The following is a 14,176-nucleotide window of genomic DNA, read 5'->3' as shown; positions in this document are numbered from 1 at the left end:
CTCCCTCTGCACGGAATACAATCTCACATCCCTCCACCGGGAATACACTCGCACTTCGTTCCACTGAGAGTACAGTCTCACCTCCCTCTGCCAGGAATGCAGTCTGACCTCCCACCTCCGGGAGTACAGTCTCACCTCTCCTCCGCCAGGAATACAGTCTCACCTCCCTCCACCCGGAACACATTCTCACCTCCTTCCGCCGGGAATACAGTCTTACCTCCCCCCGCCGGGAATATAATCTCACCTCCCTCTGCCGGGAATACTGTCTCACCTCCCCCAGCCGGGACTGCAGTCTCACCTCCCCCTCCACCAGAAATGCAGTCTCATCTCCCTCTGCCAGGAGTACAGACTCACCTCTCTCCGCTGGGAACACTCACTCCCCCTCTGCCAGGAATACAGTCTCACCTCCCACCACCTCTCTCCGCCAGGAATACAGTCTCACCTCCCCCCGCCAGGAATACAGTCTCACTTCCCCCTGCCAGGAATACAATCTCACCCCCCAGCTCTGCCAGGAATACAGTCTCACCTCTCCCTGCCAGGAATACAGTCTCACTTCCCCCTGCCGGGAATACAGTCTCTCCTCCCACTGCCAGGAACACAATCTCTCCTCCCTCCCGGAACTCAGTTTCACCCCCTCTGCCACTGACTGAACACAATCTTAACTCCCACCGCCGGGAACGCAATCTCACCTCCCAACACCAGGAACACAGTGATGACATTGGACAGGCATAAGATTGTGCAGTTTGCATGTTGTTCCTCCAATTTGCGGTCTGATTCGCTGTGGCAATGGAGGAGGCCAAAGATGGTCAAGTCAGTTCACTCCTTCAGTCTTTAGAATGGCTGCAGCAAAGATGGATGAGTTTTGCTAATATCTTTTAGCAAGGTCTGCAGAGCTTTGTCCTTTCCAAAAACAATGGGTTCTAAGCTTCATTTTTACTCTTGAGATGAGTATAGTTCCATTATATTGCCTCAAATTTAGCTTTGAAGGTTTGATTTGTGGAACACCACCTTGACTGACTCCAGATCTCGTAGTTTACAAAGTTGTACAAAGCACCATTATCCACCTGGCACTTCACATTCACTGCAAGTTCTCCTTTTGGCAGTCACAAACCAACTTTTATTTTTACAACTGATGGTGGAGTTTGATGGGGAATGAAACATTGGAATTTTCCTCCAAACTCTCTTCCTCTCCATTTTTTGCATATTTCCAGCTAAAGCTTCTTGTAATTAAAGCATTCATTTTCCCAGGAAGTTCATGCTTGTCTTTTTTTTTGGTGCGGCATCTTGCACATCTCCACTTGTTGTCTGGATCTTTCTGCTGGCCCTTCTACAAACAGAGAGTTCAAACTGAGTCTTCAAAGCTTCTCAGCTCTGTGATGAGGTCGAGAATGCATTACAGCTGTTAACACCTTTTTCCTCAGTGCTGATAACAGGGTTGCTATTCTTATTTATTTAGACTTCTTATTAAATTTAGAAAGGCATTTTTTTTCTCTAAACACATAATTTTGCAGCCAAGACTGCAAAACTTAATTCTGTCTCATTTCACCTTTGATTCCCACAGCATGAGTGAGTGGAAAATTCACAGCCATCCTGACTCACCAACTAATTGAAAATAGCAAGCTGCAGTCTGAATTCTTCCTCGCTGCTACTTAAATTGCTGGTTCTCTTACAGTTGTGAAAATCGACACGATATTAGTTGGACATGTCTTGTAATGTGTTTTAGTGGCTTTGACTTCTAAAGTCAAAGCAAGTTACAGTGTGACTGTGGTCATGTTACAATGTGCTCATACATTTCTCGAAACATATTATGCTTGGCTTGACTGATCACATTAACAATCTTAACAACAAAAACCCAAAGAATTGCAGATGCTGGAAATCAGAAACAATAACAATCTTGTCTGAATAAAAAAGGCATGAAATTAAATCTTGGCACAGCACATAATCTGAACTCACATTTCAATGTAATGCAAAAATTGTGCTTTATCTTGACAGGTCATGCGTCAGGCAGGATGTTAAGCTGAATCCCTCTCGGACAGCTGCAGCTGTTCACTTTTTATATTTATGATCTGGATGAAGGGACTGGGGGCATTCTGGCGAAGTTTGCCGATGATACGAAATTAGGTGGACAGGCAGGTAGTACTGAGGAGGTGGGAGGCTGCAGAAAGATTTAGACAGTTTAGGAGAGTGGTCCAGGAAATGGCTGATGGAGTGCTAGTCCAGGATTCTCTAAAGGTTAACTTGCAGATTGAGTTTTGATGAAGAAAGCAAATGTAGTGTTGTCATTTATCTCAAGAGAGTTGAAAAATTAAAGCAGCAATGTGCTTCTGAGACTTCATAAAGCTCTCTTTAGGCCCCATTTAGAATACTGTGTCCAATTTTGGGCCCCACACCTCAGGAAGGACATACTGGCACTGGAGTATGTCCAGAGATTCACATGATGATCCCTGGAATGGTAGGTCGAACATACGATGAATGGCCGAGGGTCCTGGGATTGTATTCATTAGAGTTCAGAAAGTTGAGGGGAGATCTAATAGAAACTTACAAGACAATGCATGGCTTAGAAAAGGTGGACACTGGGAAGTTGTTTCTGTTGGGCAGGGAGACTAGGTCACGTGGACACAGACTTACAATTAGAGGGGGTCAACTTAGAACGGAAATGAGGAGACATTTCTTCAGCCAGAGAGTAGTGGGCCTGTGGAATTCATTGCCACGGAGCGCAGTGGAGGCCGGGACGTTAAATGTCTTCAAGGCAGAGATTGATAAATTCTTGATCTCGCAAGGGATTAAAGGATATGGGGAGAGTGCGGGCAAGTGGAATTGAAACACCCATCAGCCGTGATTAAATGGCAGAGTGGACTCGATGGGCCGAATGGCCTTGCTTCTACTCCAATGTCTTATGGTCTTATGGTCTTTGATTGGCCTATAATTTCCACGATTATCCATGTTGCCCTTTTTAAACAAAGGAACAACATTGGCTATTCTCCAGTCTTCTGGGACCCCGACTGTGGCTAATGAAGGTACAAAAATCTCTGCCAAGACCTCGGTAATTTTCTTTCTTCCCTGCTCAATATCCTGTGATTGATCCTGTCAGGCCATAAGGAGTTATCTACCTTCATATTTGTCAAGCCACCCAACACCTTCTCAATCCTCATATCAATTTACCCGAGATTAACAACATTGCCCTTCGTAAGCTTACCCATATATATGTCCTTCTCCTTGATGAATACCAATGCAAAGTATTCATTAAGGACCTCATCCACTTCCTCTGGCTCCATGCATGAGCTCCCTCCTTTGTCTTTGAGTGGACCTACCCTTTCCCAAGGCTACCTTCTTGCTCCTAATAGACGAATAAATTGCCTGGTGATTCTCCTTAATTCTATTTGCCAAAGATGTTTTTTAGTCCCTTTCTGCTACCAAAGCGGACAGCATTTGGCTTTGCATGGCATCTTGCTGTGTGAATACTGGCACTGTCTTTGTCGACAAAACAACTGCAGTTACATTTCAAAAGTAAGTATTTGAGCCTTAAAAAACAGCCATACTATCAAAGATTAACACTTTCCATTCATCAGGACAAATGCAAGAATGCCAAATTTCAAAGGAATAAAGCATTTAAATTGTGGGAGGAAAAGTGCATGATTGGTTGGCAAGTCAATTTTGATTCATCATGCTGGTACAATGGTGAGTGCTCCAGGAAATTACTGGGTCACATACTTTTATTTCATTCTCAAAAGGTGCAATATCTTGACATGTTCCTTTGTCCTAGATGACAGGCCTATGAATATATACAGTTTTAGCAAACCTAAGTGAATCTTAGTTGTGAGCCCGACTGATTACAGTAAACTAGTTGCGAGTGTAACTGAATTAATGCTTAATTAATTGAGGCTGAAGTGTCTTGTTGTGTGGAACAGCTACAGGAGAGGATTGGTCGACTGTCTTTATAATAGAACGCAGTAGAGGGAGTTTGGCTGTATCTGTAACTGTGAAATACCTGACCAGGAAGTGCTTGAGGCTGACAATAAGTTCTTGTGCTCTTTGCTTTGCAAGATTTTAACAGTAGCATCACCACTTGGAGAGTAACAATACACCATCATCCTGGGGTAAGTGGAGATGAATGAGGCCTCACCAGAGTCTGGAACATCTGCTGTTGTTCACTTCCCATTGTCAGGTTTATTTTCTTCTGAGGTGGAGTGTCATGGGTTCAAGCTCCTGTGCAGTGTCTTGAGTGTTACATTTAGATGGAAACTCCAGTGAGATGTCCCTCAAATAATGACTGTCTTCTCAGTGGGATGCATGAGATCCCATCACACTGTGGAAAGAATTTTGTACCATGTCTTTCAAAACATCTATTCTCAGACAGCAACTCCAAAATGTTATTGACTCATTATGACAGTGCAGCGTCTGAGAGCTTGCTGTGTGTAAATTGGTTTTGGTTCTGATCATGGTAACTTCATTTCCAAAGTATCGCATTGACTACAAAGTCAGCTTTGACATTTCCTGAGTGAGTAAAAGATACTCTGTAAATGCAAGTCCTTTCTGTGAATCTCTTTATTGCCCATTTACTGTAAAAATATAAAAATAAGAGTGTGTCATTCCCCAATGCAAATATAGCTCATTTTGATGAACCACAGAAAACCAGAAATAATTAGCTAGTTTATGTTTTTGTATCGTTTTGAGCTGCATTTGGATTTGAAAAGCTGGATATTGTTGATTTATTCAAAACCTGGGAATTAAAATCAGCTTGATGGTATGAGAATCTGGGATTACATCTTTGCTAACGAAACAATATTTCACATTCTGAATGCATGAAAAGGTCAGATGTGTGAACAAAGAATTCCCAGGTTAATGCAAGTAATTTTCCGCAATCAAATTGACTCATTTCATTTAGTCATTCTGCATTTTCTCATAAGATTTTATATGTAATAATAGTCAAAAATAAATGTCTTTAACATTAATTTAAAAGTTAGTGTTGCTGACGTGCTATGGTAAATGTTTCCATAAGGTCTGTGAGGTTACAGAAAAATAGCTTGTGTTTCTTACAGTACAACCGTGCCTTTGATTGAAGGTGATTTTCTTACTCAGAGAACAATTTGAGGTGTCTGGAGATTGTGAAGATGCTATAAAAATGTGAACCTTCAGTGAGAAGTTTATTGGTAAGCACGCACAGCTTGGTAACAGTATTGATGCCATTAATTTCTTGTAGATCAAGAAAAAGGCTATTGCGGTAGCAATTGCCCAGATTAAACTTATCCTGCTTTCTGTGTACATGATACATGTGGACCATATTCCATTTTGTTAGGTAAATGCTAGTGTTGTAACTGTACTGGAACAGCTTGGCTAAGAGAGTTCATGTATTTAGTATTACTGTTTGAGTATTGCCAACACCCGTAGCCTTTGCTGTATCCAATGTCTCCAACAGTTTCTTAATACCGCATAGAGTGAATCGATGCTGGAGACTTCCAAAGAAGGCTGAGATCAATCATCCACTCAGCACTTCTGGCTGAAAATTGTTGCAAATGCTTATCAGTTGTATGATTGTGCTGAGCTCCCCATTATTGAGGACGTAGGAGTATCTGTGGAGCCTTCACCTCCAAGAAGTTCTCCTCCAGGAAATCGGTGGCTCCATCACTGGGTTAGTAATCCAGAATGGCGAAAGTGAGTACTGCAGATGCTGGAGATTAGAGTCAAGATTAGAGTAGTGCTGGAAAAGCTCAGCAGGTCAGGCAGCATCCGAGGAGCAGGAGAATCGATGTTTCAGGCAAAAGCCCTTCATCAGGAACCCCAGGCTAATGTCCTGGCAGATAGTGAACAATGAATTCAATAAACGAAAGATGGGCTAAAATGTTCGTCTAATGGTGACTACATAACTACTGCTAATTGTTGGAAAATCCCAGTTGGTTCCCTAATATCCTCTACAGACGAAAACTGTCACATCTGGTCTGGCCTACATGTGGCTCCAAACCTGCAGCAATTTTGTTGACTCATAATGCCCTCTGGGCAATAGGGATGGTCAATAAATGCTGACATGTCCAGCAATGACCACATTCTTTGATTAAGAAAAACAAGCATTACCTCTATTTACAGCTGGATATTATGGGAATTTAGCTCTTTGAGCTGAACCTTAGGTTGGTGGGATTGTCTTAGCTCTGTCTATCACTTGCTGTTTATGCTGTTTGACATGCAAATAGTCCTGTTTGGTAGCTTCACCAGGTTGACACCTCATCTTCAGGTATGCCTGGCATGTCCTCCTGCACTCTACATTGAACCAGGGTAATCCCCTGACTTGATGGTAAATGGTTGAGTGCAGAATTTGCCTGGTCATGAGGTTGCAGATTGTACTGGAGTACAGTTCTTCTGGTGATGATGGTCCACAGCGCCTCCTGGATGCCTAGTCTTGAATTGTTAGATCTGTTTGAAGTCTGTTCCATTTAGCACAGTGATAGTACCACACAACACGATGGACGGTATTATCAATGTGAAGGTAAGGCTTCGTCTCCACAAGGACTGTGCAGTGGTCACTCTTACTGATACTATTGTGGACAGATTGGTAAGGATGAGGTTGAGTATATTTTTTTCTCTTGTTGGAGGCAGGTTGGGCCGAAGGGCCTGTTTCCACACTGTAAGTAATCTAATCTAATCTAATCAGTTTAGTACTGCTGCCGAGCAACTCTTGGGAGTGGATATTGAAATGCCAGGCACAGGGTGGTATGTGTACAGAATGAATTGCCAGAAGAAGTGGTGGAGGCTGGTACAATTACAATAACTGCAACATTATATGACCAGCAGGAGGATTCCTTGCCCATCTTTGATCTGATGCCATAATACTTCATAGGATCAGGAGTCAATACTGGGGACTCCCAGGGATTCTTCCTCCTGATTGTATAAACTGTCCCGCCGACATGACATGAACTGCAACATTAAGAAGACAGCTCTCCATCATCTTGGTGAGAGTAATGAGGGAGGAACAATAATTGCTACTTAGCCAGAGAAACCCACATGTGCTGAACAAATAACAAATGAAAAGTACCATTTGGGAAGGGAAATGTTAATTCTGGGACCTTGCTGTTTTTTTGTCAAAGTGTACGCTGTTCAGAAATTGCAATTGTATAAACGATAAGAATAATGTCAAAGACACTTTCAGGGTGATGCAGTCAATCAGTGCCCAGGCTTCAGTAATTAATGGCCTCATGGGAACATCTGGCACCAACAGAGCCATTCTGATTTGGAGTGATAGCACCATTCCTTCACTGCCACACAATCAAAATCCTGGAACTCTCTTCCTAACAGCACTGTTGGAATTCCTTACACCAGATGGATTGAAGCAATTCATCAGTAAAGTAATGGAAGGTGTCATCAACAGTGTTGTCAAGCTTCAGCTGTTCAGCAATAGCCTGCTCAGTGACACTCATTTTGGGTTCCCTCAGGGCCACTCTGCTAATGACCTCATTAAAACCTTGATTCAAACATGGACAAAAGATCTGAATTCCAGAGGGGAGGGGAGAGTGACAGCCCTTGAGATAAAGGCCACATTTGACTGAGTGTTGCATCAAGGAGTCCTAGCAAAGCTGGGTTTCAGAGTGCAAACACTCCTCTGGTTGCAGTCATACCTGAAACGTAAGAAGATGGTTGTGATTGTCGGGATGTGGGGTGCAGGGGGGAGGGGGGGGGTCAATCATCTCAGCTCCAGGACATCTCTGAGTTCTTCAGATTAATGTCGTAGCCCAACCATCTTGAGGTGCTGCAGCAGCAATGGCCTTTCATCCATCAAAAAGTCAGAATTATGGAAATTTTCCAATGATTGCACATTGTTCAGCACTATTTGTGACTCAATACATGTTCAAATTCAATGAGATCTGGATAATATCCAGTCTTGTGCTGACAAGTGGCAAGTAACATTACACGACACAAATACCAGGCAATAACCATCTTTAAGTGGCATCACATTGTCAAGCATTCACTGCCTCCACCACCCAAGCTCAGTAGCAGCAGATATGTTATCTATAAGATACATTGAATAAATTTCTTAGTGAGCAACTTCCAAACCCATGAGCACTTCCATCTAGAAGGACAAAAGCAGCAGATACATGAGAACACCACCCACTGCAAGTTTCCCTCCAAGTTACTCACCATCCTGACTTGGAAATATATCGTTGTTTATTCACTGTTGCTTAGTCAAAATCCTGGAATTCCCTCCATAACAGTATTGTGGGTCTACTTACAGCAGACAATCTGTAGTAGTTCAAGAAGGCAGTTCACCACCACCTTCTCAAGGGCAACTGGGTTTGGGCAATAAATGTTGGCCCAGCCAGCAACACCCACATCTCATGAATGAATAAAAATGACAGAATTATCTCACCAATAAGGGATAAGCAACAAATTACTAATCTTGGCAGTTTTAGGTTGGGGATAACATATTTAAAGCGGAGATGTGGAGAAATTACTTCTCTCAAAGCGTCGTGAATCTGTGGAATTAACTCCCTCATGTGCGAGGAATGCTGGAAAATTGTGTAAATTTAAGGAGGAGAGAGAGAGAGACCTTTAATTCGAATGTGTTGAAGGGTAGGAAAATGAAGGCGAGGCCAAAGTGAGATCAGCCAAAATGGCAGCCAAGCTGGCACTGGATGGCAGAGCAGAACTGCCTCCCCAAAATTGCTTACTGTTAGCAGGAAATGTTTTGCTTCAGGATTATTGCTCAGGGAGATGAAAATCTGTTTTGATTTGCGATGTTTCCACCCCATGTGGCATAGCTGATTCTAAATTAAATTAATTTATCAAGCAAAGAGTGGACTTTTCTTGGAAGCAGTTGGCTCACTAAAATGACTGCCATTCTGAATAGACGCTAGTCGATTGACAATATAAATGCAGGTAGGTGGAAAACATCTGATGCTTATATCAGATTTTCTACAGATGGTTGGCAAAAATAAAATCCGACATCTAACTTTCTACATCAGCTAATCTAAGTTCTTGTTCGGTAACTGAATGTAAATTAAGGCACTTCATCCTACAACTTCTCATCTGTGTAAGATGCCTCTGGCATGAAGTTGAAATGATTGGCATTTTATATCAGTAAATATTTAGTGTATTGAGCAAAATGGATGAAAACTGTGATAAAAAAACATTTTCGAATCTGAATCACAGTTATTTAACTAGGAATTGGCAGCACGATATCTTAGTGGTTAGCACTGCTGCCTCACAGCATCAGGGACCTGGGTTTGATCCCAGCCTCAGGTGGCTGTCAGTGTGGAGTTTGAACATTCTCCCCATGTCTGCGTGGGTTTCCTCCCACAATCCAAAGATGTGCTGGCCAGGTGAATTGGCCATGTTAAATTGCCCATAGTGTTAGGTGCATTATTCAGGGGTAAATATAGGGTGGGGGAATGGGTCTGGATGTGTTCCTCTTTGGAGGGTCGATGTGGACTTGTTGGGCCAAATGACCTGTTTCCACATTGTAGGTAACTTAATCTAATCTAGGAACTGCACCTTGTTTGCCCATTCCATATAATGCGATTGACTCTGAAGTGATTTTTTTTGCGCTGAAATATAGGTACAGCAGAAAGTCACTCTGCTGAGGGGCTCTCAAGTAAGAACACCTCAGCCTTTCAATGAGACCATGAGTGAGCTGCACCCCTTCTCAAATGACCCTGTTAGTTAACTGAAAATCAAGTCTGCATCATCACCAAAGGTAATAACATTATCAATTTTCCCAATTTACTTGTGGGATGTGTCCAGATCAGATTCATTTACTGAATAAGAACTCTTAATAGTTACATATAATTAGATTTTCAACACAGGTAAACAACTATGACATACATCTCGACATACTAAAACTCCAATGCCCTCCTAAAATCCTCCTACACACACACACACACACACACAGGCAATATGGATAGAGCAGAAAGGAAATCCTGAGGAAGCAGTTCCATGTCATTAAACCTCAAAATTTGATGGAAGGGTTCCTTTTTTTTCACAAGTCATACAGTAAAGAAACAGACCCTTCGATCCAACCAGTCCTTGTTGAACAATGTCCCAAACTAAACTAGTCTCACCTGCCTCTCCTGGCCCACATCCCTCCAAACCTTTCCTATTCATGTACTTATCCAAATACTTTTTAAACATTATAATTGCACCCACATCCAACACTTCCTCGTGAGTCTTTCAATTCTCTAACATTTTCCTTTGCGTTTTCTCACTGCTTCGCAAGCGGCACAGAGTGATTGCTTCACAAATTATAATGTCTCTGACGTATTGGTGAAACATAATAGCTTACAGCGGTTGAAGAAAATAACTATCTTTCTTCAGCTTCAGGTATTTTCACTGGAGAGAGAAGGGGAACAGGACACAGCTTAAAAATACGGGGTAGACCATTTATGACAGAGATGAGGAGAAACTTCTTAACGCAGAGAGTGGTGGCTGTGTGGAATGCTCTGCCCCAGAGGGCAGTGGAGGCCCAGTCTCTGGATTCATTTAAGAAAAAGTTGGATAGAGCTCTCAAGAATAGTGGCATCAAGAGTTATGGAGATAAGGCAGGAACAGGATACTGATTAAGGATGATCAGCCATGATCATATTGAATGGTGGTGCAGGCTTGAAGGGCAGAATGGCCTACTCCTGCACCTATTGTCTATTGTCTATTATCTGCCCTTCCTGAGTTTAGAAGGCTTCTTTTTGTATTTTTCACAACCACAGGCTGTTCAGCTAACCTGGATCGATCAGAGAGTTGTTGTCAGACTGATGACCTTTGGCCTTCATGATTGACAGCAAGTGCACAAACCAATCAGCTACTTGATGCTGGCCAAATCTCACCTTGTGCAGCCTAATTTCACCTAATCCCAACTGCATGCAAAGCAGAAATGCAAACACAACATACAATGCGTTCCAACAATATTCTTTTTAAAAGTACACGATTCCCTCCTTAGTCTTTTGCTGCAGAACATTCCTCCAACTCAGACCACAACCATAAAATGATGGGTGTTTCACAATCCACCCCGCACCATATCTTTTCATTCCTGCAGAGAGACCTCGATTATCTGAATGAAATGAACGGGCACTATTTCGCTCGGATAATTGATTACTCAGATAATCGATTTTATCTTAAACAGGGAAAGCCATACTGATCTAATACTGTGCTCTACTGGTGAATTTGTTTAAATCCATAATTTTAATGAGTCTGCCATTTAAACACACATGACAATAAATTCAATTCAATTCAATCTTTACAGCCTGCAGACTACAGGTTACAATGAGAGGAACTAAACCCTTACCATGAAATCCCAGCATTAACAAGGTCCTGAACAGCTTCTATCCCAAGGCCATTGAGAGTATCAGTTTCCGGAAACTCAGTCTCACGATAAAAAGACGGAGGCCACACCTCGCGCGTGTGTTTAAGTTCTCGGCCTTTCTTTTTAACGTGCCGGGAATACTGAAAAACACTTACTTTTCCAAAGGGCTGTGTAACAACCCTTACCCAAAAAAAGTCCACTCACTGATACTTGAGCTGCTTGCGTTTCTTTGTTTTTGCCATCTTCTTCAGTACAGGTAAATCGAATACACTTACCTCTTTGATGTAATCTTTTTGTAGGACCTTGAAATCTTCAGATAATCCAATATTCATATAATCGAGGTTCGGATAATCGAAGTTCCTCTGTATACAGATTAGAAAGAGATAACAAGTACAGTCTTGTGGGATGTGAGAAAAATAGTGTTACTTCTGCAATTCCATTTACTTATACAAAGTAAATGAACTCCCACCAGTGTGTAATTGTTTTAGCCAAGAGCTGGGTCAACAAGAATGGAAACTATGTGGAGAAAATACCTAATTGTTTTTGTATTAGCTAAAATTGTATGCCAGAATGAAACGTGACTGCAAAACAACGGTAGATATTACAGACAAATAGATAAGATGCTGTGAGGGGAGGAAGTTAAGCTAGATACCCCTGTACAAACAGTAGGTATAAACATCTGTTTCCCTACTTTTACAGAAACACAGGAACAAACCCCAATTAAAAGGGTCATAAGGATCAGTATGGTAGGGGAAGGTACAGATGGAGGGAGTAGATAATGATGAAGAAAGAATATGCTTAACAATGACTTACAGCGGGATGAGGTCAAACGGCCTTGTGAGGCCAGAAATAAGCATTTTGTCACAGACAAGGCCGGATAAGGCAAGAGATAAACAGGAGTAATGGGTGCCGGTCTTAGGGAAGTGGAAGATGTAAACAGGGGAGGAGCAATGTAAAACAAAAGAAACCAAATTATATAAATGTTGTGTATTAATTGAATTTGGGGTGTGTATGTCCCTTGCCTTATAGACACTGGACATCACACCCTCTTGTCTCGGACTGAAATTATTGAAGTGTGTGAGCTTTGTTTCTCACAGTCTTAAAAGCCACAATTACTCCCAAGCATGCACAAGTTTTCAGGGGAGAGATTTCCAGATTTCTAGCAGCCATATTTGTGCAGTAGCATGCTTCCTGAGTTTCTAAATGCTGTTGGAAATTAGTTCCAATGAATTTCTGTGTTTGTTTGCTACAATATTGTTGTCACCAGAACACAGTACATGCCACCCTGAAACATTGGACTGAAACATAACTAGTTCTCATTCTGACTGGCAAGTCGTGAGAAATTAAATAGAATGAAACACACACTGTGGAAAATAGAAACTTGCTTTTCAAAACTGGGCAATTTGATTCATAGGGAGCTTCTTATGAAGAAGGGCTCATGCCCGAATCGTCAATTCTCCTGCTCCTTGGATGTTGCCTGACCTGCTGCGCTTTTCTAGCAACACATTTTCGAATTTGATTCATAGCTCTTCTTGTGTAACATGCAAAATGCCAATAAGATACCCTGAGAAGGTTAATGGCCCCAAATAGACATCACCCTAGAGTTTGGATTCATCATCTCGTATACACGAACAAAAATCATTACTCTGAAGAAAGTCAACCAAGACTGATTACTCAGTGTTTCTGTAGGCTAACAGCCACTGGGTTCAAGAAACCTCTAAAGAAAGCAAGCCCTTCATATTTTATTTCCCAAAATAACCTGCTTCAAAAGCATCGCCATGGTAATGCTGAAATAATTTACTTCTAACTTAATGAAGTTATTTCAGCTTTTGATATTTTAAGTACCGTCAAACAAAATAGTTTTGGAAATCCCGTGCCTTTAATAATGAAGTTTGCAAACGAGAAAATATGAACAACACTGAATCCCAATTAAGAACATTTCGCAAGGCCCTAGATTTTCTCACTTTGGACAGAATGAGGTAAACCAGGGATTTGATAAATCTAATTGGTGGATTTGTGATGTGACCCACCCCCTCAATTTTCTGACAACCCATTAACATTCAGGGTATACATCAATGATATGAATCGTGCTGCTGTATGAGGAAGCATGTAATTAGGAACTGCTGCACAAAGATCTGAGGAACAGGCCAGCAAAGAGAGTATTTTCTCCCAAGTTATGTCTTGGCAAGCGCAGATACATTTTAAAAAAGAAATGTGCCAACGTTCATTTGAATTTGTTATTTAACCAGCAGCAACTGCTCCTGGACTGTTGTCAGGGGTGTTCAGGTAAAGCAATACAACAATAAAAAGCTCTTACAAGTTAGTTCCCAATCCTTTCTGACAAGAATTAAATGTTGTAAGTGCACATACTGCTCATCCTTTTTGTAATATCATGAGCATGTCAATAGGTTGGATTGACAAAAAATTGGATGAGATGTTTTTGTTAGACTGTCTTCAACATAAGAGATCTTTAAAAACTGCCCCCTTCATTGACAGACCGTTAAGATGGCATCATTCTGAAGATCAAAGTTTTGAGAACCAACAGGTTACCTAATTCACCATGGGAATCAAAAGCCTTTTGTTCGTTTAAAAAAAAGCCCTGTTTGAAATATGATTCGATACTGAAGAAAAATCCCATTCTGTTTTATGTTTTGGTGCCAATTTTCTTTGAAGTGAGATTCCCTAATGTGTTTTAAAAATGAGACAAATTATTCTTTCTTCAATGCTAGCGGGTGCTTAATTCTATCAGCCTAGGGTATGCCAAGATAAAATGCCAAATAAAGTTATCAGTCTCCACGTGAGCAGTTCTAGTCTGTATTTTGTTGATGAGAATTATAACTGAAGTAGGTGCCATTACATTTCCACATGACATATTCATTCATTGCATTCAGACTTGTGATG

The sequence above is a fragment of the Chiloscyllium plagiosum genome, chromosome 15, assembly GCF_004010195.1.
Source record: "Chiloscyllium plagiosum isolate BGI_BamShark_2017 chromosome 15, ASM401019v2, whole genome shotgun sequence".
In the NCBI taxonomy this organism is placed as follows: Eukaryota; Metazoa; Chordata; class Chondrichthyes; order Orectolobiformes; family Hemiscylliidae; genus Chiloscyllium; species Chiloscyllium plagiosum.
This window is presented reverse-complemented; position numbering follows the sequence as displayed.